General features: G+C 43.3%; 1 protein-coding gene across 6 annotated transcripts in view; it reads right to left on the bottom strand.

Annotated features, from left to right (window-relative positions):
* The window catches only part of SLC26A7 (solute carrier family 26 member 7), a 182,509-nt gene that overhangs the window by 153,774 nt on the left and 15,704 nt on the right, over positions 1 to 13,031 (bottom strand). The window lies entirely within an intron of this gene.

Genomic DNA, 13,031 nt, shown 5'->3' with positions numbered 1-13,031 from the left:
ACCTGAGAAGTCAGGTGTCAGGCAGGTTATAATGTGTCATAAATCCAATGTCTAAATTTAGTCCATGATTTTTAGTATCTGAGAAGTTGATGAAGTGGAGTTCATAGGCTTGTCTCTGGGAAGTGTTTTGTGAGTTTCCTATGAGGATCAGGACTGAGAGATTGGAGAGAGAGTGGTTTTCTTGTGAGAAATGTGCCCCCACAGGTAATTGGGTATTCCTGTCTTTGACAGATTTCCGGTGTGCATTCATTCTGGTGCGCAGTTGTTCTTTGGTCTCTCCTACGTATTTTCCATCGAGGCATTTGGTGCATTGGATGAGATATATTACATTTCTGGAGGTGCAGCTGTAAGATCTGGGAATGCTGATGGCTCTGTTGTAGGGTGTAGTAATTGTAGGGGTGGTGGAGATTTTGCATTTCTTGTCATTGCATAGTCTGGATCCATTTGGTGTGTTCTGGGCCTGAAGAAGTTTGCTTCTGGTGATGAGATTAGCGAGGTTCGGTGCTTGTTTCAAAACTAGGATGGGTGGCTCTGGGAAGATCTCTTTAAGAATAGGGTTCTTTCTAGTATGGGTTACAATTATTTGAGGATTTTCTGTACGGGTTTGAGGGAGGGGTGATATCATAACAAGCAGTGTGTGATTTGTGGGGGGGGTTTCTTCTGTACTGCAGCAGTTCTTCACGTGGTATCTGGGTGGCTCTTTCAAACATGTGATCTATCTCTCTGGAGGAGTGTCCTTGTTGGGTGAAAGCCTTTTTAAGATTGGTGAGGTGGCAATCCCAGGTGTTCTCTTCAGTGTAAATTCAGTGGTATCTGAGGGCTTGGCTGTATATTACAGCTTTTTTGGTGTGTTTAGGGTGATTGCTGGTTCTGTGCAAATATGTATGTTGGTCTGTGGGTTATTTGTATAACATGGTCTGTATTTTATCATTCTGGATACTGATCATCATGTCGAAAAAGAAGATGTGGGTGCTGGAGTACTCTAGAGAAAGTCAGATGGAGGGATGGTGATTGCTGAATTTCTGATGGAACTCAATCAGAGATTGCAGGTGTTTAGTCCAAATGATGAAGATGTCATCGATATATCTTAAGTACAACAAGGGTTTGATGGTGCAATTCTTGAGGAAGTCTTCTTTCAGGTGACTCATAAAAAGGTTGGTATACTGTGGGGCCATTTTTGTGCCCATAGCTGTTCCCATTGTCCAAAGGACGTGTTCGTTATTAAAAGTGAAATTGTTGTGTGTGAGGATGAAGTGTATAAAGTCAGTAATATCTTTGGGTCTGTATTCTGAGTTGTAATCAGCAGGTCACCTGTCAAGGGGCAGGGCCACAATTGCGGCCCTCAACAGCTCACCAAAACTCATTAAGTGGCCCTCCAGCTGAAATAATTGCCCTCCCCGGCTTAGAGCATTAGGCCCTTTAGGTTGCATTCCACCAGCATCTCGGGGTGCCTCACTGGGAAGCGTGCTACCCTTAGCTGGTGCTTGTCTGCTCCAGCTGAGCATGAGCTCAGCCTTACTCCTGAGCTGTCACAGAGAAGAGACAGAAAAGGCTCTGTCTCCATCCTCCATGACTGGACAAGGGAATTGACCCTCTCTGCCATGAAGATGGCCCCCCTCCAAACTTGTGGACATAGGTCTGGGTGGGGCCAGGCCCTATCCATGTGGCAGAGAGGCTCAATTCCCTCCCAAAGCTGCAGCCAGGAGCTTGGGGCTATCCTGCTTTTCACCACGCTGGGAACTGTGGCTGGGGGGCAGAGGGGTGGGTGTGTGGAAACAGAGCCTCTCCACTGGGCAGAGATACCTATGCAGCCCTCAACAGCTTGCCAAAACTCAGTAAGTGGTCCTCTGAAATAATTGCCCACCCCTGGTTTGGGACCTGGCCTACTCTGGCATGGGCTGGGGGCATGGGGATCGACTGGCAGTAGCCAGTGTGCTTACTGGTGCATTCCTGTCCTGAACCTGAGGGAGGGCAGTCTCTCCAGATATGTCCTGGATGACTTACAAATTGCTGGCATTGTGCTTACAGTTCATGCCCCATAGCAGGAACAGCCTCCCACCATAGTTACCACCACAGAGTAGGGGAAGAGGGAGGGAGGATGTGTGTACAGGCTGTGTCTGCTGGGAAAGAAACCAGCACAGCCATGAAGATATCATAAGTGGGAGTGAAGATTTTGAGCTGCTAGAGTGGGGTGGGGGGGAAGGGACGAGCTACACAAGCAGGCTGGGAGTGTGGGGAACATATGAGGTGCATTTGGAGCCTCGACCTAGAGAGGGTATGTGCGCAGGAAGTGCACAAGGAGCTCAGTGTGAATATGTACAGAAAGTGCAAAATTTCATTTTTTTCCAATAAACATCCCTTGCTAATGTGCAAGTTGCAAACTAGAGTGCAAACAGCAAAACATGGTACAAACTACAAAACAAAACCATGGCCTAGATAGTGAGCTGGCTACCACCTCCCCTGGTGCCTGAGTTCTGTGGCACGCGCACTGTGCCTTACCCAGCCTGGCATGGGGCCTCCTTGGAACTTAAGGGGTGCATCTCCATGGTGGGCTGTTCTGACTGTACCATTGGGTAGTTGAGTCAGGTCATCATCAAAGCTTAGCTGCCATGTTTTGATGGGTCTCCCTCCCTGTTGGGGTGCAACAGGAATGCTAGTAGTGTTCCCTGCCTCCCCTGGAAAGGGAAAGGCTGCCCCTTCTGTACATGTCAGAGAACCACACTCCTTGCTTGCCATCCTGTTACCCTGTGGGGCAGGGGGAGGGGTGGCAGCATCACGAGAGCCCTGGTAGCAGTAATGTGGGGAGGCATGCACACAGTGCACCCATGGGGCATCCCTATAGCCCCAGTGACCACCTGGTATCAATTGTTGGCCAAGGATGGAAGAGGGGAAATGGGGGCCACATGGCCAGTCTCCAAAGTAACTTAAGTCAGATGAAGACTGGGGCCAAGGCCTGTGGTTGGGGAGTATGGGCAGGGAGGTGGGAAAGCAGGACTGGAGGGAATAAGCCAGCCTCATTGCCTGGGCAAGGTAGTACTCCTTCATGGCAGTAGCTTGGGGTGTCTTGGGGCCTAGCTAGCCCAGTGTGCAAAGGTGCTCACCCCTAAGCTTGGGCCCCAAGACTCCCCAAGCTAAGAACCCCCACAAACCCCAAGCCCAGCTTCCAGGCCCATCCATCAACAATGAACCAGCCCCAATGCTATGCACTGGACTATATGGCAAGAAGCCTATGCCCCGGTCCCTTACACTGGCACCCTCCTTGATTGCCACTCTAATCCCATTCATGCGCCCAATCTGCTACCTGTCCCCTCCTTATCTGTCACACACACTTCCCATACTTCCATTCCAGGCTAGAAAATCAGTTGTGTTATCAAAGAACGAAATCAGGTTTTCCTGGAATGGCTTATGCGTGGCCATTTCATGTTGTATTTTCCATTAACTCCAAGTCTTTAATTATTCTTTCCTTCAAAAATTGTTCTAAAATCTTGCATATTGAGGCCAGACCACCGGACCACTTCTTAATTTCTAGGCAACATATTTGTTATTCTTGATATATGCATTACCACCTCTCACTTGATAGATTCCTTAGACTTTTAATTTAATGCCCCAGTTCTTGCAAATATAACAAAAGGAGATTACCTGGTTCTCCTCACCCTAACCCACATGCATTAAGTCCTTGGAGGTTTACTTCTGCTATTCCCATATCTATTAACCACCCTGTCTGTAAATCACTCATGTTAGAGTGAATGCTTGTAAACAGATTTGAGATCCTGGAATAGGAAGTTGTCCCAGCCGCCAATGGGAGGGTTCACGATTGAGAGAGTGGTTGGAAGTAAAAAGATAAGAAAAATTTATTGACTTAACAAACACATAGCTACACATAGTATAACAAGACAATGACAGACAATAACAATCCGCGTTGGCAACTTATCGGCAGTCCCCTCTGATCCCTGATGTACAACAAGTTCCTCTTCTATAAAGCTCAGTGAAGTCAGGCGTTCCTGATCTGCACTGTCTGAGGGGTACCAGAAAGGACCCTGGTATTCAGTTCTCAGGCTCCTCGAGATCCACAGGCCCAGCGAATCCAGGTCAGCAGCTAATCTTTAAATTAGTACATTCTTTCACAATGCTGCATCTTCCTTCTGCTGATTTCCGGATGTGCTAGCCAATTTATAACTTCTGAGCTACGCTGTTGACTCACAGCCACTCACACTCTCGCACTATGAACTTTTCTTATGACTGCTCAATAGCAGTACAAGCCTTTGCATTTTTCTGATAAGGTTAATTTTAACTGCATCACTACATACAAGGCCTTACTACTTTCAAGGCCTCACTAATCTTACAAGGCCTCACTAATCTTTTACTTTAATTAAGCTCTTAGCAGCAACATACAGATCACAATGCATAAACAAACAAGAAACACCTGGTCTAATCCTAACAGAGGGTTCAGCAAGTACCTACATCACATAGACAACTCTCAGCTATCACAGAACTACACAGTATTATCATCATAAGACAACAGAAGAAGTCATACATATAGCCTCAGACACTCCTGCTTTCAGTAAAAGGTAGCAGAAGATTATGGTTTGCAGAACCTCGAGAGAGAGCTTGGTTATTAATTTGTCAGGGGCTGAAGCCATCTGCATGATTAAATGAACATCCAAGATTTGATCTTGAATGTTAAGATAGATTTGTGACATGTCAATGAATACAAGTTGGATCATTCAAATTTTATTTGGTCTTTCTATGAGACAGTAATGGAAATGTGAAGAGTAGTCATCTGTTTTAGATCAGGACTTTACTAAGAACAGGATTTTATTTAAAATGTTGTCATTAGCCATGCATGTTAAGGGCCAAAGAATTATCTGACTGACATCCCTCTTGAGTTTCACTGACAGTTTTAGTCATGTAGCCCCAGATATGACATTTGTAGAGAAACAGCAACCACAAAAACTACTATAATAATTATTAAATATATAATAATATTATTACTTATGTTCCCTTACTACACAAGAGCTCTGGTCAAGGAACAGAACCCTCACTTGTGCCAGATCATGTACGAAGTCAGAAGAAGACAGGCTTGGAATAGAGATCTCCGAGTGGACAGAAATGGCAGTTAAAACTGTATTTGGGAATGAGGCTACCCAGAGGTAATGTATAGAGGAAGAAGAAATGGGAACCCAGGACAGAGGTCTACGGTATTCCTGCAGAGTCAAAGGGGAATAAGGAAGATCTTCCAAAGAAACAATTGAGACAAAGAAGAAGTGGAAGAAGACAAAGTCACAAAAGCTACGAGAGGAAAAATGCCAAGAGCATGATTAATGCTGTGAAAGGGGGATAACTGGTAAAGGAGGATTAGGATTACTTATTCTGAATTCTGGCTACAAAGAGGTCATTAAAGGTTTGTTCCACAGGAATGCCAGGGATGAAAATGAACAGGGTCTGGGATGGAAACAGAGAAGAGGAACTCCAGAAAACAACTGCACATAAGTCACTCAATTAATTTGGCAATGGAAAGAGAAAAGGGTGATGCAACACAGCTAGAGAAGTGAATGAAGTCAGTGAACATTTTTTCAAGATTGGAGAGAAGTATTGTTTGTGTTTCTAAGTACCAGATTTTTGAGAAACCCTGACAAATTAAATAAGTTTTTGCCAGATCATGAATTCTCAAATGCCTTGGCTTCCTCCAAGAATTTTAAGCCAACTCTAAGATTTAGAGCTATGGTAACAGATGAGCTTCTCCCCATAACCTATGGGTCAGATTCTTGCCCAGCAAAGTTTGCTTCAATTCTTTTTTCCCCAATCTTCAAGGAGATAAGCAAGTAAGAAGCAAATGATTCCATGCTTTGAAAAAAGGGTAGTGGTGAGACTTGTGTTACCCAAAATCCTTATGTAACCTTTTTTCAGATTTGTGAATTGCAAACAGCTTCTAAATGTCGTGGTCCAGCAGGGTTTCCAGCCTAGTACATAGAGTAAGGAGCGAGACCAAGAATTGCAGGGGGTGGGCTCAGAAGCCAAGAATCAGGAACCAGATACTAAGCCAGAGGATTAACCAGAATCAAGGGTCAGGAAGCAAGCTGAGGCCAAGATGAAATCTAAAGTCTGAGGGGCTGGATGCACAACCAAGGATGCCAAGACAGAATCCAGAGAAGCTGCCAGGACAGGAGCTACTTAAAGCCTGAAGATCAGTGCAGCTAAGGTCAGGTGCTGGAGGAGTTCCTTAAAAACACACCCAGGACCAATCAGTGGGAAGGGCTCAGCTGGCCCTGGTTTAGGTTCAGCTATCCCAGTTAATCAGGCTGTAAGGCAGGAGCTTCACTTAGCCTATCCCTACAGGCCAGGACTCAGCTGGCCCTGGTTAGTTCATGAGGTTCAGCTGAACCAGTTAATTAGGCTGTAGGGTATGTACCTTACTTAGCCTTATCCCTACATTAAATCTGTCAATTTTGTGCTATGGAAAGTGGCAGAAATTCAATCCCAGGAAGTCTCAAAGAATGCTGCTCTATAAACCTGTTTGGTTTTGGTAAATGGTGTGTTGTTTTGATCTCCTCAAAGTCATAAACAATATATGTGAATGCCACAGTTGCCAAAGGATGCATGTCCTTGTTTGTAATATTTCATCTACCAACAGAATGTAATCCTGCTGCTGATCAGTAGTTTACATTGCATTGCTTGTGTGATTTATTGTGCATGATTGGGAATGTTCTAAACTAGTTTGAACAGTACTTGAAGCAAACAATCAATAATTTGCTGACAGTATTATACTCCACAGGGGGCAGGTGTTGGCTGTGATTTATGACTCTATATATTGCCTGCTGGAGAGTTTTATGAAACATTAAGGATAGCCAAATATCCAGGCTTGGGCTTTGGCAGGCTTTAAAGGGGAGGGAGTTCCAAAGCTGAGGAGCAACTACCAAGAATTACTTCCCACATATATTTGCCACATGAACTTGGTTAGTACCATCTGATCTTGGGGATCATGACAGGGCATAAGAGAGAAGGTAGTCCCTTAGGTACATACAGCTTAGCCCACTTAAGTCCTTGTAGGTCAAAACCAGCAAGCTGAATTGCCCCGGAAAGCAACTGGGAGCCCATGCAGACTCTGGAATACTCAAATTATGTGCTTCTGGTGATACACTTTTATCGGAAGGTAGGCTGCCACATTATGCACCAGCTGCACCTTCTGAGTAATTATCAAGGGCAGCCTCATGTAGAGTTGTGAAAGTATGGATGATGATGGCCAGAGTCAAACCTAACCAAAGGGTAACAGCCTTCTCACCAGTGAGGCACTCCTAGCCACTGCTGCCAGCTGATGATCCAGGTGCAGCAGATGATCCAGGTGCAGCAGATGATCTAGGACAGGCAGTTATTTTGGGCGGGCCATTTACTGAGGTTTGGCAATTTTTTAGGGGTCCCGCGGGACAGATAGAATGGCCTGGCAGGCCACATTTTGTCCACCCCTGATCTAGCAGCACCCCAAAGCTGTGAACCTAAGTGACAATGGGAAGCTGACTCCCACATCAGTGATGGTCCCACCCATCACTACTGTCCTGCCTGAATTCAGCTTCAGTTGGTTCATTTGCATTGAATCCCTCACTGTTGCCAGGCATTGGCAAAATACTAAAACTGCGGAGCCCAGTCTAGATGAGAGACAGAAAGCTGAGCATCATCTGTATACTAATGGCACCTCAGCCTGAACATCTGAATATTTTCACCCAGTGGCCTCATATACAGATTAAACAAGAGTGATGATAAGATGGAGCCCTATAGGACCCCACAGGCAAAGTCCTAAGGGGATGACAAACACTCACTCATCACCATCCTGTGGAACTTCCCTACCAGGAAAGAACAGAATCAGTGTAGAGAAGTCTGGTGAATCCAGATCACAGAAACACTTTATCAGCACCTTATGGTCATCTGTATCAAAGGCTGCTGACCCAAGAAAATTCAGCTTGCTGCCCTCCCAAAGGGAGGCACTGACAACCCCTACCAGCAATAGCCCCAGTCTCCCCCAGCTGGCTCTTACAAGACAAGATAGGAACAGGTCCAGTTCACAGTTCATCATCCACAATCCCCCAAACACATCCTCTGCATCAGTAGATGACAGCAACCAAACTAATCCACATAAACTGGACAAGACCAAGCCTCTCCAACCCTGACTCTGCAGCAAAAGTGGCAATTCCTAAGTTGTGCCAGATGGAGACCATTTTGTCTGTAAACTAGGTGGCAAATTCATCACAGCAGACTGCAGGAGACTCAGTTTCTGGGCACACACAACCAAGATTAACCAGGCCATTCATCACCTGTAAGAGCTCTGTCAGCTGGCATTTTACCAATTCAATATCAGTGGAGAAAAGAAGCTTCTTTGTTACCCACTGCCACACTTTGGTCTTGTAAGAACAACCCATGTCACAATCAGTCAGATTTGACACAGGTCAAGAGTCACGGCACTTCAGCTGCCCTCCTCCCCATCCGCCCACCTCCACTTCAGCTCCCCCTGGTACCTGGGAGATCTGTACTACTGCTGTGATGGGAGTGGACTCCTGAGTGCCATTGTGTACAGGTCAGTATACTATTCCACAAATTGACCAGGCCATTAAGGTAAGCATGAATATCCCCCGGAGTGTTCTGGAATCCCACTGGCTCCCATAAGTCTTGGGGGACAGACCAGCTTAGCCTGTACACTTCCCCAAATTGTGTCAGAAAAATCGAGGGCTGCACCTGAACTTGAGAAATACCAAGAATGCAATGATGTACTGACTGGCAAGATGGTATAAGTGAAGAGAAGAGCCTTCTTTCTTGCCTTTAAATCTTTGAATGTTTGTTCCATGCCAGTGTGATCTACATTCTGGGCACATCTCTTGGTCCTGAGCTGACACAGGAAAAAAACTAAATTAGAACAAATTTTAATCAACTTGAAAAAAATTACCAGATTATGGTCAAATCTTTCAAAGGCTTGCTGATTATGATTTTCTGACACTGAAGATAAAACACAAGTGTTCTTTATTGAGACTTAACCAAAAGGCTAAAGCTACTGCTGATCTTTGGTAGCTTGAATCTGTCCTGGAGCTTGAGTCCTGAGGCAAACCTGATCTACAGTCAACTGGCAGAGAACATCCCAAGATGAGAGCCCAAGGGTGGTCCCTGCCAGCTGATGATAAACTGATCAGGACAGCGCTGGAGTTCGAGTTCCACAGCTGTTGCGATCCCCTGTGAGCTGAAAGGGACCGCCCTGGGATTCAAGCCCTAGAGCTGTCCCTGTCAGCCAACAACTGGCTGACCGGGATGGCCCCGGGGTTTGAGCCCCAGGCCCCGAGTCCTGGGGCAGCTGTGATCTGACATTAGCTGGCAGGAACTTCCCTGAGATTTGAGCCTTGAATTGGTCTCTGCCAGCAAATAATCTGCTGACAGCTCTAGACTTCAAGCTCCAGGGCCACTCCCGTCTACTGTTGGTCAGCAGGGATGGCTCCAGGGCTCAAGTCCCAGGGTCATCCCCCCTAGCTGACATTCAGCTGATCAGGAACCACTCTGGGGTTCAAGCCTTTGGTAAGTTATGGTGCCATACAAATGAACCACAAAGATACTATATATTTTTGAGTAATATCTTTGTGGCTGGTTTGTGATTTCTCTGGTGCCATAAATTCTATGAATGCGTGGCCAGTTGCTATTTCTGGCATGATTAAAACTTTATTTGCACCAGAAACATAACATGTGCCAGATTTTGAATACTGGAATTTTGGAGGTGAAAAAAGGAGGCCTAAGATCCTTTTCTGCCTCTCTTAATTTTGGGGGAAATGGGCTAAATTGGTCCCTATTACAAGTTAGTGTTTCCAAAAGGTCAGTCTACACAACACTCCCTCTTTGCAACTATATTCTGACACTGGAGAAAGGGTATGGATGGCACAGAGCCAACAGTACTAATGATGCTGTTCTTTATGTTTTATTAGTGCTTTTTCCCATGCCCCATCCTGGTTTTTGCCAAGCCAACCCACTCTGAATTTAAGCTGCATGCAAAAGAAAATAAACATTTGGAGGGAAAACCCTCCTTAAAGCCATTCCTTCCTAAGTTCTGGCTGTCACATCAATGCATACACTCTAGTACACAAGCTGGGCTTAAAGATTTAAGCCAATATTTTCAAAACTGTTAAGTATGAGTCATTGATTTTCAAGTTTCCAGCTGTAGCCCATTTAAAACAGTATAGGACATCTGTCCTCTAAATATCAGTTATCTTTAAGGTGGCTCATGTGGGTACCCAAATGCTGGATGTCCAAAATCGCCGGTCAGTTTGTGAAATTAGACAGTAGCTCTTAAAATCTTTCTAAGAATAAAAGGTAACGAACAGGAAAGTTAGATCCTCTGTAAAATGAATGGTCAGACAGTGTTTATTTCAAGAGAAATAACTTTTGGCTCTTTTTGGCTCTGGTATATTTTAAATGCACAGAGATGAAACTTATACCATCTTTTTATAGAGCTTAGCATTAAAGGACACAAAACACACTATTGGCTTATGTTCATTATTGTTTCTTCTCTTAATTTGCTCCTTTTTTTTTTTATAAGGCAGACAGAAATAGCAAAAGCTGCTATTGTACAACAGAAGAGATTTCCAGACTACTGTGGGAGTAGTTTTATGAGCATTATCTTTATTTTGAGCATTATCTTTACTTTGTGAGCTACAATGATCCCATTTCTGAATGTTGCAGATGGTTTAAAAGAGGATGCAAAAATTTCAAGTGTGGACCATTATGAAAAATACAGCTGGTTAAGAAGTGTTTTCCTTAATTGCTGTCAAGTTAATGAGCTAGTTTATGAGCTCAGACACAAGGGTTAAGTGCAGACAGACAAAAAGCCCGAGGCTGAATTGATTCAATCTTTGCAGGTTAATCTAAGCTGCGTAGATTGAACCGATAAGCAAGCAAACAGACATTTGCTTGTGATTGCAGAAAGCCAGCCACATGCCTGCAGTCACCCAGGCCAAAAGCCAGGGGGCACTAGAGCATGCCTCCCTGCTGGTCTGGACCAGACAGCTTGGGCCAACGCTAGCCTGCCCACCCTGCAAGTGGGGGGCAAATGTTGTGGGGGAGGTACAAAGCTAAAGGATTGTGAGTTAACCTGAATCAGTGCGGGGGGGGGGGTGGAATCTGGGACAGAAGTTCAATAAACCAATTTAACCTAACTCTAATACTACATCCCATCCAGGTTTATCTTAAACCAGTTTTAGTCATTTTGAAAGCGGGTTATGTGCACTTGTCTTGTGTTGTGTTATAGATTTGAACTGGTTTCCAATCATTATACCAGTTTACGTGTAATTTCTGTCCCTAGCCATAAGAGCTTCTATCACTTATAAAAATGCTTTATCCTAGCTGTTGTGTATACTGTTATTTTTATTATCCCTTAAATATTTCCTTCTTTTTGAATCATAAAACCATCAGGTTCAATGCCTGGTGACAGTTGGTCCCACATGTCACTTCTCAATGGTTTATAAATTTACTCTAACTTTACTTTACTTTAACATTTTCAGCCTTTCTTGTATCATGAGAAAAACACCAGAAACACAGAATTTTAAACATAGGGTTTGGGATCTATTCATCCTTTGTGGTGTACAATTAGTATTATTATTTTCCCATGCCATCCCACTCTGACAAATATTGAAGTATGATCCTGGCAACAAAAGAATTGCAACATCATGAGAAGACTTGGTGCAAATAGAATCTGAATATACACATAATCTAGTATTTAAAAGATTTGCAAGCTGTATGGACAAAATCATAAAAATCCACAGATTTCACTCTCAAATGGTGTTCCTAGTGGGGGGACTGTGTTCTGTAGGAAAGGGAATATAAATGAGGTTGTTTCTCTCTTGTTTTTAAGCAGCAATAGTATTCTTTCTACATTATATAAAACAAACCAGAATAATCTGGAAAAGAGTATTTTCTGCCACCACTTAAGTTTTTTTAAAGTATGTTTCTAAACTAAAAGCCATTTTAGGACTCATATTCAATGAAGAAAATGCTGGATAAAACTATAAGTGCTATATAATTGCCTCTAATTCAATATTTTTGTTGGAGTTTAACATATTATTAGCAGCATTTTAATTATAATTGCTGTATATGAATATACCAGAGAAATTAGATACTTTATAGTAGTATTAAGGTTCTTGAAGTTAAATCATGCCAATGCAGATGTTCCTAATTACCTTAAAAGCACAAATACTTACATAAACCAGTTGGTTCCAGCTCCAGAATAATTCAATTAAAGGAATGCTTATAATTTAGCTGCATGGATGATAGCAAAAGCTAGCTAGTTTGTGAAACTGTAAAGAAATAACAATACAGACAGTCTGAGTCAGACAAGAAGCTAGCGCTTATTTTGGCCAGCCAAGAGACTGCCTATGTAATTTGCCTGAGACAGGTATAAAGAGTTACCTAAAGAAGTTAATACTGTGATGTGAAATAAGACTACATTTTTCAAGAAAAGCATTAATTAGTTTTCACTTTCCATCTGTGACAACACCTGGACAAATACTGATTAAAGTTTCTTACCTACAACCAGCCAAAAGAGAATTAAGCTCCACCCTTACTTTATGTTAATGATACAGAGATGTAATAGAAAACATGATATAGTATGTCTCATTAGAACAATATGCAAACTTAAATACACAAGATGTCAATGCACACACCAATCCCATCAACCAATGATGGTTTCGGTAGTAAGCCTCTCATACAAAATTCTCTGTAATTGCTAACACATTGTATAACTCTAGTATTCATTAATTGTAAGGTCAGTGCACCAATTCATCCTCTGAATGCTCTATAGGAAAGATAAACTCCTGTTCACAAATGTTGATCAGAAATATATCTCCCCTCGCCCCCTTGATAAGGAATACACACACACACACACACACACACACACACAGATAGATAGATATAGATATATATTCCTTTTTTTATTAGTAAATCCCTTACACACCTATGAAAATGAGGAGTAAAAGCCTCTTTTTTACACCTGGCATTAGATTGTGTCTAATTAAATA

Source organism: Crocodylus siamensis, chromosome 3 (genome assembly GCF_052110815.1).
Source record: "Crocodylus siamensis isolate JL-2025a chromosome 3, ASM5211081v1, whole genome shotgun sequence".
NCBI lineage: Eukaryota > Metazoa > Chordata > Crocodylia > Crocodylidae > Crocodylus > Crocodylus siamensis.
The sequence above is the reverse complement of the archived record's forward strand: the minus strand, read 5'-3'. Positions and strand labels throughout refer to the sequence as shown.